This window comes from Patagioenas fasciata, unplaced genomic scaffold (assembly GCF_037038585.1).
Source record: "Patagioenas fasciata isolate bPatFas1 unplaced genomic scaffold, bPatFas1.hap1 Unplaced_15, whole genome shotgun sequence".
NCBI lineage: Eukaryota > Metazoa > Chordata > Aves > Columbiformes > Columbidae > Patagioenas > Patagioenas fasciata.
Window position 1 is genome coordinate 340,615 of NW_027288566.1, and position 21,257 is coordinate 361,871.

Here is a 21,257-nt window from a genome sequence, read left to right on the forward strand (position 1 = left end):
CGTGGGGACCCCCCCTTTTTCTCCAGTGCCCATTGTGACATCCTGGGGACTCACTTTGTCCCCAGGGCCCATTGTGACATCCCAGGACCCCCCATTGTACCCAGGGCCCATTGTGACATCCTGGGAACCCCCTTGTCCCCAGGGCCCATCGTGGCACCGTGGGGACCCTCCCCTTTTTCTCCAGTGCCAATTGTGACATCCTTGGGACCCCTCTTGTCCTCAGAGCCCATTGTGACATCCTGGGGACCCCCTTTGTCCCCAGGGGCCATTGTGACATACCAGGACTCACCCTTGTCCCCAGAGTCCATTGTGACATCCTGGGCAGCCCCCTTTGTCCCCAGGCCCATTGTGACATCCTGGGGACCCTGTTGTCTCAAGGGCCCATTGTGACACCGTGGGGATCCCCTTTGTCACTGGGGCCCATTGTGGCATACCAGGACTCCACTTTGTCCCCAGGGCCCATTGTGACACCGTGGGGACCCCTTTGTCCCCAGGACCCATTGTGACATCCCATGACCCCCCTTGTCCCCAGGGCCCATTGTGACATCCTGGGGACCCCTTTGTCCCCAGGCACCATTGTGACATCCTGGGGACCCCTTTGTCCCCAGGCACCATTGTGACGTCCCAGGACCCCCCCTTGTCCCCAGGGCTCATTGTGATGTCCCAGGATCCCCATTGTCCCCAGAGCCCATTGTGATGTCCTGGGAACCCCCTTTGACCCCAGGGTCCATTGTGACACCATGGGGACCCCCTCTTGTCCCCAGGGCCCATCGTGGCACCGTGGGGACCCCCTTGTCACTGGGGACCCATTGTGACACTATGGGGACCCCCCTTTGTGCCCAGGGCCCATTGTAACATCCTGGGGACCCCCTTGCCTCCAGGGCCCCTTGTGACATCAAAGGATCACCCTTTGTCCCCAGGACCCATTGTGACATCCCAGGACCCCACTTACTCCCCAGGGCCCATTGTGGCACCATGAGGACCCCCTTTGTCACTGGTGCCCATTGTGACATCCCAGGACCCCCCATTGTCTGCAGAGCCCATTGTGACACTATAGGGACCCCCCTTGTCACTGAGGACCCATTGTGACACCATGGGCACCTCCCCTTGTCGTCAGAGCCCATCGTGACATCCCAAAACCCCCAATTGTCTCCAGGGCCCATTGTGACATCCTGGGGACCTCCCTTTCTCCCCAGGGCCCATTGTGACGTTCCAGGAACCCCCATTGTCCTCAGGGCCCATTGTGACATTCAGGGGACCCCCTTTGTCTTCAGGGCCCATTGTGACACCATGGAGACCCCATTTGTCACTCGGGCCCATTGTGACATCCTAGGACCCCCCATTGTCCCCAAGGCCCATTGCGACATCCTGGGGACCCCCCTTTGTCCTCAGGGCCCATTGTGACATTCAGGGCACCCCTCTTTGTCCCCAGGGCCCATTCTGATACCATGGGGACCACTTTGTCCCCAGGGCCCACTGTGACATCCTGGGGACGCCCTTTGTCCCCAGGGCCCATTTTGACACCATGTGCACCCCCCTTTGTGCCCAGGGCCGATTGTGACATCCTGGGGACCCTCTTTGTCCCCAGGGCCCATTGTGACATCCTGGGGACACCCCATTGTCTCCAGGGCCCATTGTGAACATCCTGGGGACCCCCTTGTCCCCAGGGCCCATCGTGGCACCGTGGGGACCCCCCGTTGTCCCCAGGGCCTATAGTGACACCGTGGGTACCCCCTTTGTCCCCAGTGCCCATTGTGACATCCTGGGGACCCCCCTTGTCCCCAGGGCTTATTGTGACATCCTGGGGACCGCCTTTGTCCCCAGGGCCCATTGTGACATCCCAGGACCCCAAGTTGTCCCCAGGGACCATTGTGACACCGTGGGGACCCCCTTTGTCCTCAGGGCCCGTTGTGAACATCCTGGGGACCCCCTTGTCCACACGACCCATCGTGGCACCGTGGGGACCCCCCGTTGTCCCCAGGGCCTATAGTGACACCGTGGGTACCCCCTTTATCCCATGAGCCCATTGTGACATCCTGGGGACCCCCTTGTCCCCAGGGCCCATTGTGACACCATGGGGATCGCCTTTGTCCCCGTGGCCCATTGTGACATCCCAGGACCCCGCGTTGTCCCCAGGGCCCATTGTGACATCCTGGGGACCCCCCTTGTCCCCAGGGCTTATTGTGACATCCTGGGGACCCCTTTGTCCCAGGGGCACATTGTGGCACCATGGGGACCCCCTTTATCCCCAGGGCCACTTGTGACATCCTGGGGACCCCCCTTGTCCCCAGTGCCCATTATGACATTCTGGGGACTGCCTTTGTCCCAGGGGCACATTGTGGCACCACGGGGACCCCCTTTGTCCCAAGACCCCATTGTGACATCCTGGGGACCCCGCCTTGTCCCCAAAGCCCATTGTGACATCCTGGGGACCCTCTTTGTCCCCAGGGCCCATTGTGGCACCATGGGGACACCCTTTGTCACTGGGGCCAGTTGTGACATCCCAGGACCCCACTTTGTCCCCAGGGCTTATTGTGATACCATGGGGACCCCCCTTGTCCCCAGGGCCCATTGTGACATTCAGGGGGACTCCTCTTTGTCCCCAGGGCCTATTGTGTCATCCTGGGGATCTCCCCTTGTCTCTAGGGCCCATTGTGAGACTGTGGAAGACCCCCTTTGTCCCCAAGTCCCATTGTGACGTCCCAGGACGCCTCGTTGTCCCCAGGACCCATTGTGACTCCATGGGAACCCCCCCTTGTCCCCAGGGCCCATTGTGACATCCTGGGACCCCCCTTTGTCCCCAGTGCTCATTGTGAAATCCTGGGGACCCACTTTGTCCCCAGGGCCCATTGTGGCACCATGGGGAGCGCCTTTGTCACTGGGGACCATTGTGACATTCCAGGATTTTACTTTGTCCCCGGGGCCCATTGTGACATCCTGGGGATCCCCCTTTGTCGCCAGGGCCCACTGTGACACCGTGGGCACCCTCTTTGTCCCATGGGCCCATTGTGACCTTCAAGGGACCCCCCATTGTCCCCAGGGCCCATTGTGACATCCTGGGTACCCCCTTTGTCCCCAAGACCCATTGTGACATCCTAGTACCCCCCGCAGTCCCCAGGGCCCATTGTGACATCCTGGGGATCCCTTTGGCCCCAGGGCCCATTGTGACAGGGCGGGGATCCCCCTTGTCCCCAGGGCCCATTGTGAAACCGTGGGGACCCTCTTGTCCCCAGGGCCCATTGTGGCACCGTGGAGACCCCCCCTTTGTCTCCAGTGCCCATTGTGACATCCTGGGGACCCCCTTTGTCCCCAGTGCTCATTGTGACAGGGTGGGACCCCCCTTGTACCCAGGGCCCGTTGTGACATCCTGGGGACCCCCTTTGTCCCCAGGGCCTATTGTGACATCCTGGGGAGTCCCCTTTATCCCCAGGGCCCATTGTGACATCCTGGGGACCCCCTTTGTCCCTAGGGTTCATTGTGACATCCCAGGACCCCCATTGTCCCCAGGGCCCATTGTGAACAACCTGGGGACCCCCCTTTTTCCCCGGGCCCATTGTGGCGTCCCAGGATGCTTCGTTGTCCCCTGGGCCCATTGTGACATCCCGGGGACCCCTTTTGTCCCCAGGGTCCATTGTGACATCCTGGGGCCTCCCTTTGTCCCCAGGGCCCATTGTGACATCGCAGGAGCCCCCATTGTCCCAAGGGCACATTGTTACATCCTGGGGACCCCCTTGTCCCCAGGGCCCATCGTGGCACCGTGGGGACCCCCCCTTTGTCTCCAGTGCCCATTGTGACATCCTTGGGACCCCCCTTGTCCCCAGGACCCGTTGTGACATCTTGGGGACCCCTATGTCACCAGAGCCCATTGTGATATCCTGGGGAGCCCCCTTTGTCCCCAGGGCCCATTGTGCACATCCTGTGGACCCCTCTTTGTCCCCAGGGCCCATTGTGATATCCTGGGGAGCCCTCTTTTTCCCCAGGGCCTATTGTGACATCCTGGGGACCCCCTTTGTCCCCCGGGCCCATTGTGACATCCTGAAGACCCCCTTTGTCCCCAGGGCCTATTGTGACATCCCAGGACCCCCCTTTTTCTCCAGGGCCCATTGTGACGTCCCAGGACCCCCTATTGTCCCCAGAGCCCATTGTGACATCCCAGGACCCCCCATTGTCCCCAGGCCCCATTATACACATCCTGGGGTCCCCGTTTATCCCCAGGGCCCATTGTGACGTCCCAGGATGCCCCATTGTCCCCAGGGCCCATTGTGACGTCCCAGGATGCCCCATTGTCCCCTGGGCCCATTGTGAAATCATGGGGACCCCCTTTGTCCCCAGGGCCTATTGTGACATCCCAGGACCCCCCATTGTCCCCAGGGCCCATTGTGACATCCTGGGGACCCCCCCTTGTCCCCAGGGCCCATTCTGACACCATGGGGACCCTCTTTGTCCCCAGGGCCCATTGTGATATCCTGGGGACTCCCTTTGTCCCCAGGGCCCATTGTGACACCGTGGAGACCCTCCTTGTCCTCAGGGCCCATTATGACATTCAGGGGACTCCTCTTTGTCCCCAGGGCCTATTGTGACATCCTGGGGACCCCCCTTTTCTCCAGGGCCCATTGTGACGTCCCAGGACCCCCTGTTGTTCCCCCGGCCCATTGTGAAATCCTGGGGACCCCCTCTTTTTCCCCAAGGCCCATTGTGACATCCCACGACCCCCCATTGTCCCCAGGCCCCATTATGCACATCCTGCGGTCCCCCTTTATCCCCCGGCCCCATTCTGACACTGTGGGGACCCCCGTTGTCCCCAGGACCCATTGTGACATCCTGGGGACCCCCTTTGTCCCCAGGGCCTATTGTGACATCCCAGAATCCCCCATTGTCCCCAGGGCTCATTGTGACACCGTGGGGACCCCCCCTTTTTCTCCAGTGCCCATTGTGACATCCTGGGGAACCCCCTTTGTCTCCAGGGCCCATTGTGACGTTCAGGGGAACCCCCTTTGTCCCCAGGGCCCATTGTGACATCCTGGGGACTCACTTTGTCCCCAGGGCCCATTGTGACATCCCAGGACCCCCCATTGTACCCAGGGCCCATTGTGACATCCTGGGAACCCCCTTGTCCCCAGGGCCCATCGTGGCACCGTGGGGACCCTCCCCTTTTTCTCCAGTGCCAATTGTGACATCCTTGGGACCCCTCTTGTCCTCAGAGCCCATTGTGACATCCTGGGGACCCCCTTTGTCCCCAGGGGCCATTGTGACATACCAGGACCCACCCTTGTCCCCAGAGTCCATTGTGACATCCTGGGCAGCCCCCTTTGTCCCCAGGCCCATTGTGACATCCTGGGGACCCTGTTGTCTCAAGGGCCCATTGTGACACCGTGGGGATCCCCTTTGTCACTGGGGCCCATTGTGGCATACCAGGACTCCACTTTGTCCCCAGGGCCCATTGTGACACCGTGGGGACCCCTTTGTCCCCAGGACCCATTGTGACATCCCATGACCCCCCTTGTCCCCAGTGCCCATTGTGGCATCCTGGGGACCCCTTTGTCCCCAGGCACCATTGTGACGTCCCAGGACCCCCCCTTGTCCCCAGGGCTCATTGTGATGTCCCAGGATCCCCATTGTCCCCAGAGCCCATTGTGATGTCCTGGGAACCCCCTTTGACCCCAGGGTCCATTGTGACACCATGGGGACCCCCTCTTGTCCCCAGGGCCCATCGTGGCACCGTGGGGACCCCCTTGTCACTGGGGACCCATTGTGACACTATGGGGACCCCCCTTTGTGCCCAGGGCCCATTGTAACATCCTGGGGACCCCCTTGCCTCCAGGGCCCCTTGTGACATCAAAGGATCACCCTTTGTCCCCAGGACCCATTGTGACATCCCAGGACCCCACTTACTCCCCAGGGCCCATTGTGGCACCATGAGGACCCCCTTTGTCACTGGTGCCCATTGTGACATCCCAGGACCCCCCATTGTCTGCAGAGCCCATTGTGACACTATAGGGACCCCCCTTGTCACTGAGGACCCATTGTGACACCATGGGCACCTCCCCTTGTCGTCAGAGCCCATCGTGACATCCCAAAACCCCCAATTGTCTCCAGGGCCCATTGTGACATCCTGGGGACCTCCCTTTCTCCCCAGGGCCCATTGTGACGTTCCATGAACCCCCATTGTCCTCAGGGCCCATTGTGACACCATGGAGACCCCATTTGTCTTCAGGGCCCATTGTGACACCATGGAGACCCCATTTGTCACTCGGGCCCATTGTGACATCCTAGGACCCCCCATTGTCCCCAAGGCCCATTGCGACATCCTGGGGACCCCCCTTTGTCCTCAGGGCCCATTGTGACATTCAGGGCACCCCTCTTTGTCCCCAGGGCCCATTCTGATACCATGGGGACCACTTTGTCCCCAGGGCCCACTGTGACATCCTGGGGACGCCCTTTGTCCCCAGGGCCCATTTTGACACCATGTGCACCCCCCTTTGTGCCCAGGGCCGATTGTGACATCCTGGGGACCCTCTTTGTCCCCAGGGCCCATTGTGACATCCTGGGGACACCCCATTGTCTCCAGGGCCCATTGTGAACATCCTGGGGACCCCCTTGTCCCCAGGGCCCATCGTGGCACCGTGGGGACCCCCCGTTGTCCCCAGGGCCTATAGTGACACCGTGGGTACCCCCTTTGTCCCCAGTGCCCATTGTGACATCCTGGGGACCCCCCTTGTCCCCAGGGCTTATTGTGACATCCTGGGGACCGCCTTTGTCCCCAGGGCCCATTGTGACATCCCAGGACCCCAAGTTGTCCCCAGGGACCATTGTGACACCGTGGGGACCCCCTTTGTCCTCAGGGCCCGTTGTGAACATCCTGGGGACCCCCTTGTCCACACGACCCATCGTGGCACCGTGGGGACCCCCCGTTGTCCCCAGGGCCTATAGTGACACCGTGGGTACCCCCTTTATCCCATGAGCCCATTGTGACATCCTGGGGACCCCCTTGTCCCCAGGGCCCATTGTGACACCATGGGGATCGCCTTTGTCCCCGTGGCCCATTGTGACATCCCAGGACCCCGCGTTGTCCCCAGGGCCCATTGTGACACCGTGGGGACCCCCTTTGTCCTCAGGGCCCGTTGTGAACATCCTGGGGACCCCCCTTGTCCCCAGGGCTTATTGTGACATCCTGGGGACCCCTTTGTCCCAGGGGCACATTGTGGCACCATGGGGACCCCCTTTATCCCCAGGGCCACTTGTGACATCCCGGGGACCCCCCTTGTCCCCAGTGCCCATTATGACATTCTGGGGACCCCCTTTGTCCCAGGGGCACATTGTGGCACCACGGGGACCCCCTTTGTCACCGGGGCCCATTGTGACATCCCAGGACCCCAAGTTGTCCCCAGGGCCCATTGTGACACCATGGGTACCCCCTTTGTCCCATGGGCCCATTGTGACATCCTGGGGACCCCCTTGTCGCCAGGGCCCATCATGGCACCGTGGGGACCCCCCTTTGTCCCCAGTGCCCATTGTGACATCCTGGGGACCCCCCTTGTCCCCATGGCTTATTGTGACACCCTGGGACCGCCTTTGTCCCCAGGGCCCATTGTGACGTCCCAGGACCCCCCATTGTCCCCAGGGACCATTGTGACATCCTGGGGACCCCCTTTGTCCCAAGACCCCATTGTGACATCCTGGGGACCCCGCCTTGTCCCCAAAGCCCATTGTGACATCCTGGGGACCCTCTTTGTCCCCAGGGCCCATTGTGGCACCATGGGGACACCCTTTGTCACTGGGGCCAGTTGTGACATCCCAGGACCCCACTTTGTCCCCAGGGCTTATTGTGATACCATGGGGACCCCCCTTGTCCCCAGGGCCCATTGTGACATTCAGGGGGACTCCTCTTTGTCCCCAGGGCCTATTGTGTCATCCTGGGGATCTCCCCTTGTCTCTAGGGCCCATTGTGAGACTGTGGAAGACCCCCTTTGTCCCCAAGTCCCATTGTGACGTCCCAGGACGCCTCGTTGTCCCCAGGACCCATTGTGACTCCATGGGAACCCCCCCTTGTCCCCAGGGCCCATTGTGACATCCTGGGACCCCCCTTTGTCCCCAGTGCTCATTGTGAAATCCTGGGGACCCACTTTGTCCCCAGGGCCCATTGTGGCACCATGGGGAGCGCCTTTGTCACTGGGGACCATTGTGACATTCCAGGATTTTACTTTGTCCCCGGGGCCCATTGTGACATCCTGGGGATCCCCCTTTGTCGCCAGGGCCCACTGTGACACCGTGGGCACCCTCTTTGTCCCATGGGCCCATTGTGACCTTCAAGGGACCCCCCATTGTCCCCAGGGCCCATTGTGACATCCTGGGTACCCCCTTTGTCCCCAAGACCCATTGTGACATCCTAGTACCCCCCGCAGTCCCCAGGGCCCATTGTGACATCCTGGGGATCCCTTTGGCCCCAGGGCCCATTGTGACAGGGCGGGGATCCCCCTTGTCCCCAGGGCCCATTGTGAAACCGTGGGGACCCTCTTGTCCCCAGGGCCCATTGTGGCACCGTGGAGACCCCCCCTTTGTCTCCAGTGCCCATTGTGACATCCTGGGGACCCCCTTTGTCCCCAGTGCTCATTGTGACAGGGTGGGACCCCCCTTGTACCCAGGGCCCGTTGTGACATCCTGGGGACCCCCTTTGTCCCCAGGGCCTATTGTGACATCCTGGGGAGTACCCTTTATCCCCAGGGCCCATTGTGACATCCTGGGGACCCCCTTTGTCCCTAGGGTTCATTGTGACATCCCAGGACCCCCATTGTCCCCAGGGCCCATTGTGAACAACCTGGGGACCCCCCTTTTTCCCCGGGCCCATTGTGGCGTCCCAGGATGCTTCGTTGTCCCCTGGGCCCATTGTGACATCCCGGGGACCCCTTTTGTCCCCAGGGTCCATTGTGACATCCTGGGGCCTCCCTTTGTCCCCAGGGCCCATTGTGACATCGCAGGAGCCCCCATTGTCCCAAGGGCACATTGTTACATCCTGGGGACCCCCTTGTCCCCAGGGCCCATCGTGGCACCGTGGGGACCCCCCCTTTGTCTCCAGTGCCCATTGTGACATCCTTGGGACCCCCCTTGTCCCCAGGACCCGTTGTGACATCTTGGGGACCCCTATGTCACCAGAGCCCATTGTGATATCCTGGGGAGCCCCCTTTGTCCCCAGGGCCCATTGTGCACATCCTGTGGACCCCTCTTTGTCCCCAGGGCCCATTGTGATATCCTGGGGAGCCCTCTTTTTCCCCAGGGCCTATTGTGACATCCTGGGGACCCCCTTTGTCCCCCGGGCCCATTGTGACATCCTGAAGACCCCCTTTGTCCCCAGGGCCTATTGTGACATCCCAGGACCCCCCCTTTTCTCCAGGGCCCATTGTGACGTCCCAGGACCCCCTATTGTCCCCAGAGCCCATTGTGACATCCCAGGACCCCCCATTGTCCCCAGGCCCCATTATACACATCCTGGGGTCCCCCTTTATCCCCAGGGCCCATTGTGACACCATGGGGACCCCCTTTGTCCCCAGGGCCCATTGTGACGTCCCAGGATGCCCCATTGTCCCCTGGGCCCATTGTGAAATCATGGGGACCCCCTTTGTCCCCAGGGCCTATTGTGACATCCCAGGACCCCCCATTGTCCCCAGGGCCCATTGTGATATCCTGGGGACTCCCTTTGTCCCCAGGGCCCATTGTGACACCGCGGAGACCCTCCTTGTCCTCAGGGCCCATTATGACATTCAGGGGACTCCTCTTTGTCCCCAGGGCCTATTGTGACATCCTGGGGACCCCCCTTTTCTCCAGGGCCCATTGTGACGTCCCAGGACCCCGTGTTGTTCCCCCGGCCCATTGTGAAATCCTGGGGACCCCCTCTTTTTCCCCAAGGCCCATTGTGACATCCCACGACCCCCCATTGTCCCCAGGCCCCATTATGCACATCCTGCGGTCCCCCTTTATCCCCCGGCCCCATTCTGACACTGTGGGGACCCCCGTTGTCCCCAGGACCCATTGTGACATCCTGGGGACCCCCTTTGTCCCCAGGGCCTATTGTGACATCCCAGAATCCCCCATTGTCCCCAGGGCTCATTGTGACACCGTGGGGACCCCCCCTTTTTCTCCAGTGCCCATTGTGACATCCTGGGGACTCACTTTGTCCCCAGGGCCCATTGTGACATCCCAGGACCCCCCATTGTACCCAGGGCCCATTGTGACATCCTGGGAACCCCCTTGTCCCCAGGGCCCATCGTGGCACCGTGGGGACCCTCCCCTTTTTCTCCAGTGCCAATTGTGACATCCTTGGGACCCCTCTTGTCCTCAGAGCCCATTGTGACATCCTGGGGACCCCCTTTGTCCCCAGGGGCCATTGTGACATACCAGGACCCACCCTTGTCCCCAGAGTCCATTGTGACATCCTGGGCAGCCCCCTTTGTCCCCAGGCCCATTGTGACATCCTGGGGACCCTGTTGTCTCAAGGGCCCATTGTGACACCGTGGGGATCCCCTTTGTCACTGGGGCCCATTGTGGCATACCAGGACTCCACTTTGTCCCCAGGGCCCATTGTGACACCGTGGGGACCCCTTTGTCCCCAGGACCCATTGTGACATCCCATGACCCCCCTTGTCCCCAGGGCCCATTGTGACATCCTGGGGACCCCTTTGTCCCCAGGCACCATTGTGACGTCCCAGGACCCCCCCTTGTCCCCAGGGCTCATTGTGATGTCCCAGGATCCCCATTGTCCCCAGAGCCCATTGTGATGTCCTGGGAACCCCCTTTGACCCCAGGGTCCATTGTGACACCATGGGGACCCCCTCTTGTCCCCAGGGCCCATCGTGGCACCGTGGGGACCCCCTTGTCACTGGGGACCCATTGTGACACTATGGGGACCCCCCTTTGTGCCCAGGGCCCATTGTAACATCCTGGGGACCCCCTTGCCTCCAGGGCCCCTTGTGACATCAAAGGATCACCCTTTGTCCCCAGGACCCATTGTGACATCCCAGGACCCCACTTACTCCCCAGGGCCCATTGTGGCACCATGAGGACCCCCTTTGTCACTGGTGCCCATTGTGACATCCCAGGACCCCCCATTGTCTGCAGAGCCCATTGTGACACTATAGGGACCCCCCTTGTCACTGAGGACCCATTGTGACACCATGGGCACCTCCCCTTGTCGTCAGAGCCCATCGTGACATCCCAAAACCCCCAATTGTCTCCAGGGCCCATTGTGACATCCTGGGGACCTCCCTTTCTCCCCAGGGCCCATTGTGACGTTCCAGGAACCCCCATTGTCCTCAGGGCCCATTGTGACATTCAGGGGACCCCCTTTGTCTTCAGGGCCCATTGTGACACCATGGAGACCCCATTTGTCACTCGGGCCCATTGTGACATCCTAGGACCCCCCATTGTCCCCAAGGCCCATTGCGACATCCTGGGGACCCCCCTTTGTCCTCAGGGCCCATTGTGACATTCAGGGCACCCCTATTTGTCCCCAGGGCCCATTCTGATACCATGGGGACCACTTTGTCCCCAGGGCCCACTGTGACATCCTGGGGACGCCCTTTGTCCCCAGGGCCCATTTTGACACCATGTGCACCCCCCTTTGTGCCCAGGGCCGATTGTGACATCCTGGGGACCCTCTTTGTCCCCAGGGCCCATTGTGACATCCTGGGGACACCCCATTGTCTCCAGGGCCCATTGTGAACATCCTGGGGACCCCCTTGTCCCCAGGGCCCATCGTGGCACCGTGGGGACCCCTCGTTGTCCCCAGGGCCTATAGTGACACCGTGGGTACCCCCTTTGTCCCCAGTGCCCATTGTGACATCCTGGGGACCCCCCTTGTCCCCAGGGCTTATTGTGACATCCTGGGGACCGCCTTTGTCCCCAGGGCCCATTGTGACATCCCAGGACCCCAAGTTGTCCCCAGGGACCATTGTGACACCGTGGGGACCCCCTTTGTCCTCAGGGCCCGTTGTGAACATCCTGGGGACCCCCTTGTCCACACGACCCATCGTGGCACCGTGGGGACCCCCCGTTGTCCCCAGGGCCTATAGTGACACCGTGGGTACCCCCTTTATCCCATGAGCCCATTGTGACATCCTGGGGACCCCCTTGTCCCCAGGGCCCATTGTGACACCATGGGGATTGCCTTTGTCCCCGTGGCCCATTGTGACATCCCAGGACCCCGCGTTGTCCCCAGGGCCCATTGTGACATCCCGGGGACCCCCCTTGTCCCCAGGGCTTATTGTGACATCCTGGGGACCGCCTTTGTCCCCAGGGCCCATTGTGACATCCCAGGACCCCAAGTTGTCCCCAGGGACCATTGTGACACCGTGGGGACCCCCTTTGTCCTCAGGGCCCGTTGTGAACATCCTGGGGACCCCCCTTGTCCCCAGGGCTTATTGTGACATCCTGGGGACCCCTTTGTCCCAGGGGCACATTGTGGCACCATGGGGACCCCCTTTATCCCCAGGGCCACTTGTGACATCCTGGGGACCCCCCTTGTCCCCAGTGCCCATTATGACATTCTGGGGACCCCCTTTGTCCCAGGGGCACATTGTGGCACCACGGGGACCCCCTTTGTCACCGGGGCCCATTGTGACATCCCAGGACCCCAAGTTGTCCCCAGGGCCCATTGTGACACCATGGGTACCCCCTTTGTCCCATGGGCCCATTGTGACATCCTGGGGACCCCCTTGTCGCCAGGGCCCATCATGGCACCGTGGGGACCCCCCTTTGTCCCCAGTGCCCATTGTGACATCCTGGGGACCCCCCTTGTCCCCATGGCTTATTGTGACACCCTGGGACCGCCTTTGTCCCCAGGGCCCATTGTGATGTCCCAGGACCCCCCATTGTCCCCAGGGACCATTGTGACATCCTGGGGACCCCCTTTGTCCCAAGACCCCATTGTGACATCCTGGGGACCCCGCCTTGTCCCCAAAGCCCATTGTGACATCCTGGGGACCCTCTTTGTCCCCAGGGCCCATTGTGGCACCATGGGGACACCCTTTGTCACTGGGGCCAGTTGTGACATCCCAGGACCCCACTTTGTCCCCAGGGCTTATTGTGATACCATGGGGACCCCCCTTGTCCCCAGGGCCCATTGTGACATTCAGGGGGACTCCTCTTTGTCCCCAGGGCCTATTGTGTCATCCTGGGGATCTCCCCTTGTCTCTAGGGCCCATTGTGAGACTGTGGAAGACCCCCTTTGTCCCCAAGTCCCATTGTGACGTCCCAGGACGCCTCGTTGTCCCCAGGACCCATTGTGACTCCATGGGAACCCCCCCTTGTCCCCAGGGCCCACTGTGACATCCTGGGACCCCCCTTTGTCCCCAGTGCTCATTGTGAAATCCTGGGGACCCACTTTGTCCCCAGGGCCCATTGTGGCACCATGGGGAGCGCCTTTGTCACTGGGGACCATTGTGACATTCCAGGATTTTACTTTGTCCCCGGGGCCCATTGTGACATCCTGGGGATCCCCCTTTGTCGCCAGGGCCCACTGTGACACCGTGGGCACCCTCTTTGTCCCATGGGCCCATTGTGACCTTCAAGGGACCCCCCATTGTCCCCAGGGCCCATTGTGACATCCTGGGTACCCCCTTTGTCCCCAAGACCCATTGTGACATCCTAGTACCCCCCGCAGTCCCCAGGGCCCATTGTGACATCCTGGGGATCCCTTTGGCCCCAGGGCCCATTGTGACAGGGCGGGGATCCCCCTTGTCCCCAGGGCCCATTGTGAAACCGTGGGGACCCTCTTGTCCCCAGGGCCCATTGTGGCACCGTGGAGACCCCCCCTTTGTCTCCAGTGCCCATTGTGACATCCTGGGGACCCCCTTTGTCCCCAGTGCTCATTGTGACAGGGTGGGACCCCCCTTGTACCCAGGGCCCGTTGTGACATCCTGGGGACCCCCTTTGTCCCCAGGGCCTATTGTGACATCCTGGGGAGTCCCCTTTATCCCCAGGGCCCATTGTGACATCCTGGGGACCCCCTTTGTCCCTAGGGTTCATTGTGACATCCCAGGACCCCCATTGTCCCCAGGGCCCATTGTGAACAACCTGGGGACCCCCCTTTTTCCCCGGGCCCATTGTGGCGTCCCAGGATGCTTCGTTGTCCCCTGGGCCCATTGTGACATCCCGGGGACCCCTTTTGTCCCCAGGGTCCATTGTGACATCCTGGGGCCTCCCTTTGTCCCCAGGGCCCATTGTGACATCGCAGGAGCCCCCATTGTCCCAAGGGCACATTGTTACATCCTGGGGACCCCCTTGTCCCCAGGGCCCATCGTGGCACCGTGGGGACCCCCCCTTTGTCTCCAGTGCCCATTGTGACATCCTTGGGACCCCCCTTGTCCCCAGGACCCGTTGTGACATCTTGGGGACCCCTATGTCACCAGAGCCCATTGTGATATCCTGGGGAGCCCCCTTTGTCCCCAGGGCCCATTGTGCACATCCTGTGGACCCCTCTTTGTCCCCAGGGCCCATTGTGATATCCTGGGGAGCCCTCTTTTTCCCCAGGGCCTATTGTGACATCCTGGGGACCCCCTTTGTCCCCCGGGCCCATTGTGACATCCTGAAGACCCCCTTTGTCCCCAGGGCCTATTGTGACATCCCAGGACCCCCCCTTTTCTCCAGGGCCCATTGTGACGTCCCAGGACCCCCTATTGTCCCCAGAGCCCATTGTGACATCCCAGGACCCCCCATTGTCCCCAGGCCCCATTATACACATCCTGGGGTCCCCCTTTATCCCCAGGGCCCATTGTGACACCATGGGGACCCCCTTTGTCCCCAGGGCCCATTGTGACGTCCCAGGATGCCCCATTGTCCCCTGGGCCCATTGTGAAATCATGGGGACCCCCTTTGTCCCCAGGGCCTATTGTGACATCCCAGGACCCCCCATTGTCCCCAGGGCCCATTGTGACATCCTGGGGACCCCCCCTTGTCCCCAGGGCCCATTCTGACACCATGGGGACCCTCTTTGTCCCCAGGGCCCATTGTGATATCCTGGGGACTCCCTTTGTCCCCAGGGCCCATTGTGACACCGTGGAGACCCTCCTTGTCCTCAGGGCCCATTATGACATTCAGGGGACTCCTCTTTGTCCCCAGGGCCTATTGTGACATCCTGGGGACCCCCCTTTTCTCCAGGGCCCATTGTGACGTCCCAGGACCCCCTGTTGTTCCCCCGGCCCATTGTGAAATCCTGGGGACCCCCTCTTTTTCCCCAAGGCCCATTGTGACATCCCACGACCCCCCATTGTCCCCAGGCCCCATTATGCACATCCTGCGGTCCCCCTTTATCCCCCGGCCCCATTCTGACACTGTGGGGACCCCCGTTGTCCCCAGGACCCATTGTGACATCCTGGGGACCCCCTTTGTCCCCAGGGCCTATTGTGACATCCCAGAATCCCCCATTGTCCCCAGGGCTCATTGTGACACCGTGGGGACCCCCCCTTTTTCTCCAGTGCCCATTGTGACATCCTGGGGAACCCCCTTTGTCTCCAGGGCCCATTGTGACGTTCAGGGGAACCCCCTTTGTCCCCAGGGCCCATTGTGACATCCTGGGGACTCACTTTGTCCCCAGGGCCCATTGTGACATCCCAGGACCCCCCATTGTACCCAGGGCCCATTGTGACATCCTGGGAACCCCCTTGTCCCCAGGGCCCATCGTGGCACCGTGGGGACCCTCCCCTTTTTCTCCAGTGCCAATTGTGACATCCTTGGGACCCCTCTTGTCCTCAGAGCCCATTGTGACATCCTGGGGACCCCCTTTGTCCCCAGGGGCCATTGTGACATACCAGGACCCACCCTTGTCCCCAGAGTCCATTGTGACATCCTGGGCAGCCCCCTTTGTCCCCAGGCCCATTGTGACATCCTGGGGACCCTGTTGTCTCAAGGGCCCATTGTGACACCGTGGGGATCCCCTTTGTCACTGGGGCCCATTGTGGCATACCAGGACTCCACTTTGTCCCCAGGGCCCATTGTGACACCGTGGGGACCCCTTTGTCCCCAGGACCCATTGTGACATCCCATGACCCCCCTTGTCCCCAGGGCCCATTGTGACATCCTGGGGACCCCTTTGTCCCCAGGCACCATTGTGACGTCCCAGGACCCCCCCTTGTCCCCAGGGCTCATTGTGATGTCCCAGGATCCCCATTGTCCCCAGAGCCCATTGTGATGTCCTGGGAACCCCCTTTGGCCCCAGGGTCCATTGTGACACCATGGGGACCCCCTCTTGTCCCCAGGGCCCATCGTGGCACCGTGGGGACCCCCTTGTCACTGGGGACCCATTGTGACACTATGGGGACCCCCCTTTGTGCCCAGGGCCCATTGTAACATCCTGGGGACCCCCTTGCCTCCAGGGCCCCTTGTGACATCAAAGGATCACCCTTTGTCCCCAGGACCCATTGTGACATCCCAGGACCCCACTTACTCCCCAGGGCCCATTGTGGCACCATGAGGACCCCCTTTGTCACTGGTGCCCATTGTGACATCCCAGGGCCCCCATTGTCTGCAGAGCCCATTGTGACACTATAGGGACCCCCCTTGTCACTGAGGACCCATTGTGACACCATGGGCACCTCCCCTTGTCGTCAGAGCCCATCGTGACATCCCAAAACCCCCAATTGTCTCCAGGGCCCATTGTGACATCCTGGGGACCTCCCTTTCTCCCCAGGGCCCATTGTGACGTTCCAGGAACCCCCATTGTCCTCAGGGCCCATTGTGACATTCAGGGGACCCCCTTTGTCTTCAGGGCCCATTGTGACACCATGGAGACCCCATTTGTCACTCGGGCCCATTGTGACATCCTAGGACCCCCCATTGTCCCCAAGGCCCATTGCGACATCCTGGGGACCCCCCTTTGTCCTCAGGGCCCATTGTGACATTCAGGGCACCCCTCTTTGTCCCCAGGGCCCATTCTGATACCATGGGGACCACTTTGTCCCCAGGGCCCACTGTGACATCCTGGGGACGCCCTTTGTCCCCAGGGCCCATTTTGACACCATGTGCACCCCCCTTTGTGCCCAGGGCCGATTGTGACATCCTGGGGACCCTCTTTGTCCCCAGGGCCCATTGTGACATCCTGGGGACACCCCATTGTCTCCAGGGCCCATTGTGAACATCCTGGGGACCCCCTTGTCCCCAGGGCCCATCGTGGCACCGTGGGGACCCCCCGTTGTCCCCAGGGCCTATAGTGACACCGTGGGTACCCCCTTTGTCCCCAGTGCCCATTGTGACATCCTGGGGACCCCCCTTGTCCCCAGGGCTTATTGTGACATCCTGGGGACCGCCTTTGTCCCCAGGGCCCATTGTGACATCCCAGGACCCCAAGTTGTCCCCAGGGACCATTGTGACACCGTGGGGACCCCCTTTGTCCTCAGGGCCCGTTGTGAACATCCTGGGGACCCCCTTGTCCACACGACCCATCGTGGCACCGTGGGGACCCCCCGTTGTCCCCAGGGCCTATAGTGACACCGTGGGTACCCCCTTTATCCCATGAGCCCATTGTGACATCCTGGGGACCCCCTTGTCCCCAGGGCCCATTGTGACACCATGGAGATCGCCTTTGTCCCCGTGGCCCATTGTGACATCCCAGGACCCCGCGTTGTCCCCAGGGCCCATTGTGACATCCTGGGGACCCCCCTTGTCCCCAGGGCTTATTGTGACATCCTGGGGACCGCCTTTGTCCCCAGGGCCCATTGTGACATCCCAGGACCCCAAGTTGTCCCCAGGGACCATTGTGACACCGTGGGGACCCCCTTTGTCCTCAGGGCCCGTTGTGAACATCCTGGGGACCCCCCTTGTCCCCAGGGCTTATTGTGACATCCTGGGGACCCCGTTGTCCCAGGGGCACATTGTGGCACCATGGGGACCCCCTTTATCCCCAGGGCCACTTGTGACATCCTGGGGACCCCCCTTGTCCCCAGTGCCCATTATGACATTCTGGGAACCCCCTTTGTCCCAGGGGCACATTGTGGCACCACGGGGACCCCCTTTGTCACCGGGGCCCATTGTGACATCCCAGGACCCCAAGTTGTCCCCAGGGCCCATTGTGACACCATGGGTACCCCCTTTGTCCCATGGGCCCATTGTGACATCCTGGGGACCCCCTTGTCGCCAGGGCCCATCATGGCACCGTGGGGACCCCCCTTTGTCCCCAGTGCCCATTGTGACATCCTGGGGACCCCCCTTGTCCCCATGGCTTATTGTGACACCCTGGGACCGCCTTTGTCCCCAGGGCCCATTGTGATGTCCCAGGACCCCCCATTGTCCCCAGGGACCATTGTGACATCCTGGGGACCCCCTTTGTCCCAAGACCCCATTGTGACATCCTGGGGACCCCGCCTTGTCCCCAAAGCCCATTGTGACATCCTGGGGACCCTCTTTCTCCCCAGGGCCCATTGTGGCACCATGGGGACACCCTTTGTCACTGGGGCCAGTTGTGACATCCCAGGACCCCACTTTGTCCCCAGGGCTTATTGTGATACCATGGGGACCCCCCTTGTCCCCAGGGCCCATTGTGACATTCAGGGGGACTCCTCTTTGTCCCCAGGGCCTATTGTGTCATCCTGGGGATCTCCCCTTGTCTCTAGGGCCCATTGTGAGACTGTGGAAGACCCCCTTTGTCCCCAAGTCCCATTGTGACGTCCCAGGACGCCTCGTTGTCCCCAGGACCCATTGTGACTCCATGGGAACCCCCCCTTGTCCCCAGGGCCCATTGTGACATCCTGGGACCCCCCTTTGTCCCCAGTGCTCATTGTGAAATCCTGGGGACCCACTTTGTCCCCAGGGCCCATTGTGGCACCATGGGGAGCGCCTTTGTCACTGGGGACCATTGTGACATTCCAGGATTTTACTTTGTCCCCGGGGCCCATTGTGACATCCTGGGGATCCCCCTTTGTCGCCAGGGCCCACTGTGACACCGTGGGCACCCTCTTTGTCCCATGGGCCCATTGTGACCTTCAAGGGACCCCCCATTGTCCCCAGGGCCCATTGTGACATCCTGGGTACCCCCTTTGTCCCCAAGACCCATTGTGACATCCTAGTACCCCCCGCAGTCCCCAGGGCCCATTGTGACATCCTGGGGATCCCTTTGGCCCCAGGGCCCATTGTGACAGGGCGGGGATCCCCCTTGTCCCCAGGGCCCATTGTGAAACCGTGGGGACCCTCTTGTCCCCAGGGCCCATTGTGGCACCGTGGAGACCCCCCCTTTGTCTCCAGTGCCCATTGTGACATCCTGGGGACCCCCTTTGTCCCCAGTGCTCATTGTGACAGGGTGGGACCCCCCTTGTACCCAGGGCCCGTTGTGACATCCTGGGGACCCCCTTTGTCCCCAGGGCCTATTGTGACATCCTGGGGAGTACCCTTTATCCCCAGGGCCCATTGTGACATCCTGGGGACCCCCTTTGTCCCTAGGGTTCATTGTGACATCCCAGGACCCCCATTGTCCCCAGGGCCCATTGTGAACAACCTGGGGACCCCCCTTTTTCCCCGGGCCCATTGTGGCGTCCCAGGATGCTTCGTTGTCCCCTGGGCCCATTGTGACATCCCGGGGACCCCTTTTGTCCCCAGGGTCCATTGTGACATCCTGGGGCCTCCCTTTGTCCCCAGGGCCCATTGTGACATCGCAGGAGCCCCCATTGTCCCAAGGGCACATTGTTACATCCTGGGGACCCCCTTGTCCCCAGGGCCCATCGTGGCACCGTGGGGACCCCCCCTTTGTCTCCAGTGCCCATTGTGACATCCTTGGGACCCCCCTTGTCCCCAGGACCCGTTGTGACATCTTGGGGACCCCTATGTCACCAGAGCCCATTGTGATATCCTGGGGAGCCCCCTTTGTCCCCAGGGCCCATTGTGCACATCCTGTGGACCCCTCTTTGTCCCCAGGGCCCATTGTGATATCCTGGGGAGCCCTCTTTTTCCCCAGGGCCTATTGTGACATCCTGGGGACCCCCTTTGTCCCCCGGGCCCATTGTGACATCCTGAAGACCCCCTTTGTCCCCAGGGCCTATTGTGACATCCCAGGACCCCCCCTTTTCTCCAGGGCCCATTGTGACGTCCCAGGACCCCCTATTGTCCCCAGAGCCCATTGTGACATCCCAGGACCCCCCATTGTCCCCAGGCCCCATTATACACATCCTGGGGTCCCCCTTTATCCCCAGGGCCCATTGTGACACCATGGGGACCCCCTTTGTCCCCAGGGCCCATTGTGACGTCCCAGGATGCCCCATTGTCCCCTGGGCCCATTGTGAAATCATGGGGACCCCCTTTGTCCCCAGGGCCTATTGTGACATCCCAGGACCCCCCATTGTCCCCAGGGCCCATTGTGACATCCTGGGGACCCCCCCTTGTCCCCAGGGCCCATTCTGACACCATGGGGACCCTCTTTGTCCCCAGGGCCCATTGTGATATCCTGGGGACTCCCTTTGTCCCCAGGGCCCATTGTGACACCGTGGAGACCCTCCTTGTCCTCAGGGCCCATTATGACATTCAGGGGACTCCTCTTTGTCCCCAGGGCCTATTGTGACATCCTGGGGACCCCTCTTTTCTCCAGGGCCCATTGTGACGTCCCAGGACCCCCTGTTGTTCCCCCGGCCCATTGTGAAATCCTGGGGACCCCCTCTTTTTCCCCAAGGCCCATTGTGACATCCCACGACCCCCCATTGTCCCCAGGCCCCATTATGCACATCCTGCGGTCCCCCTTTATTCCCCGGCCCCATTCTGACACTGTGGGGACCCCCGTTGTCCCCAGGACCCATTGTGACATCCTGGGGACCCCCTTTGTCCCCAGGGCCTATTGTGACATCCCAGAATCCCCCATTGTCCCCAGGGCTCATTGTGACACCGTGGGGACCCCCCCTTTTTCTCCAGTGCCCATTGTGACATCCTGGGGAACCCCCTTTGTCTCCAGGGCCCATTGTGACGTTCAGGGGAACCCCCTTTGTCCCCAGGGCCCATTGTGACATCCTGGGGACTCACTTTGTCCCCAGGGCCCATTGTGACATCCCAGGACCCCCCATTGTACCCAGGGCCCATTGTGACATCCTGGGAACCCCCTTGTCCCCAGGGCCCATCGTGGCACCGTGGGGACCCTCCCCTTTTTCTCCAGTGCCAATTGTGACATCCTTGGGACCCCTCTTGTCCTCAGAGCCCATTGTGACATCCTGGGGACCCCCTTTGTCCCCAGGGGCCATTGTGACATACCAGGACCCACCCTTGTCCCCAGAGTCCATTGTGACATCCTGGGCAGCCCCCTT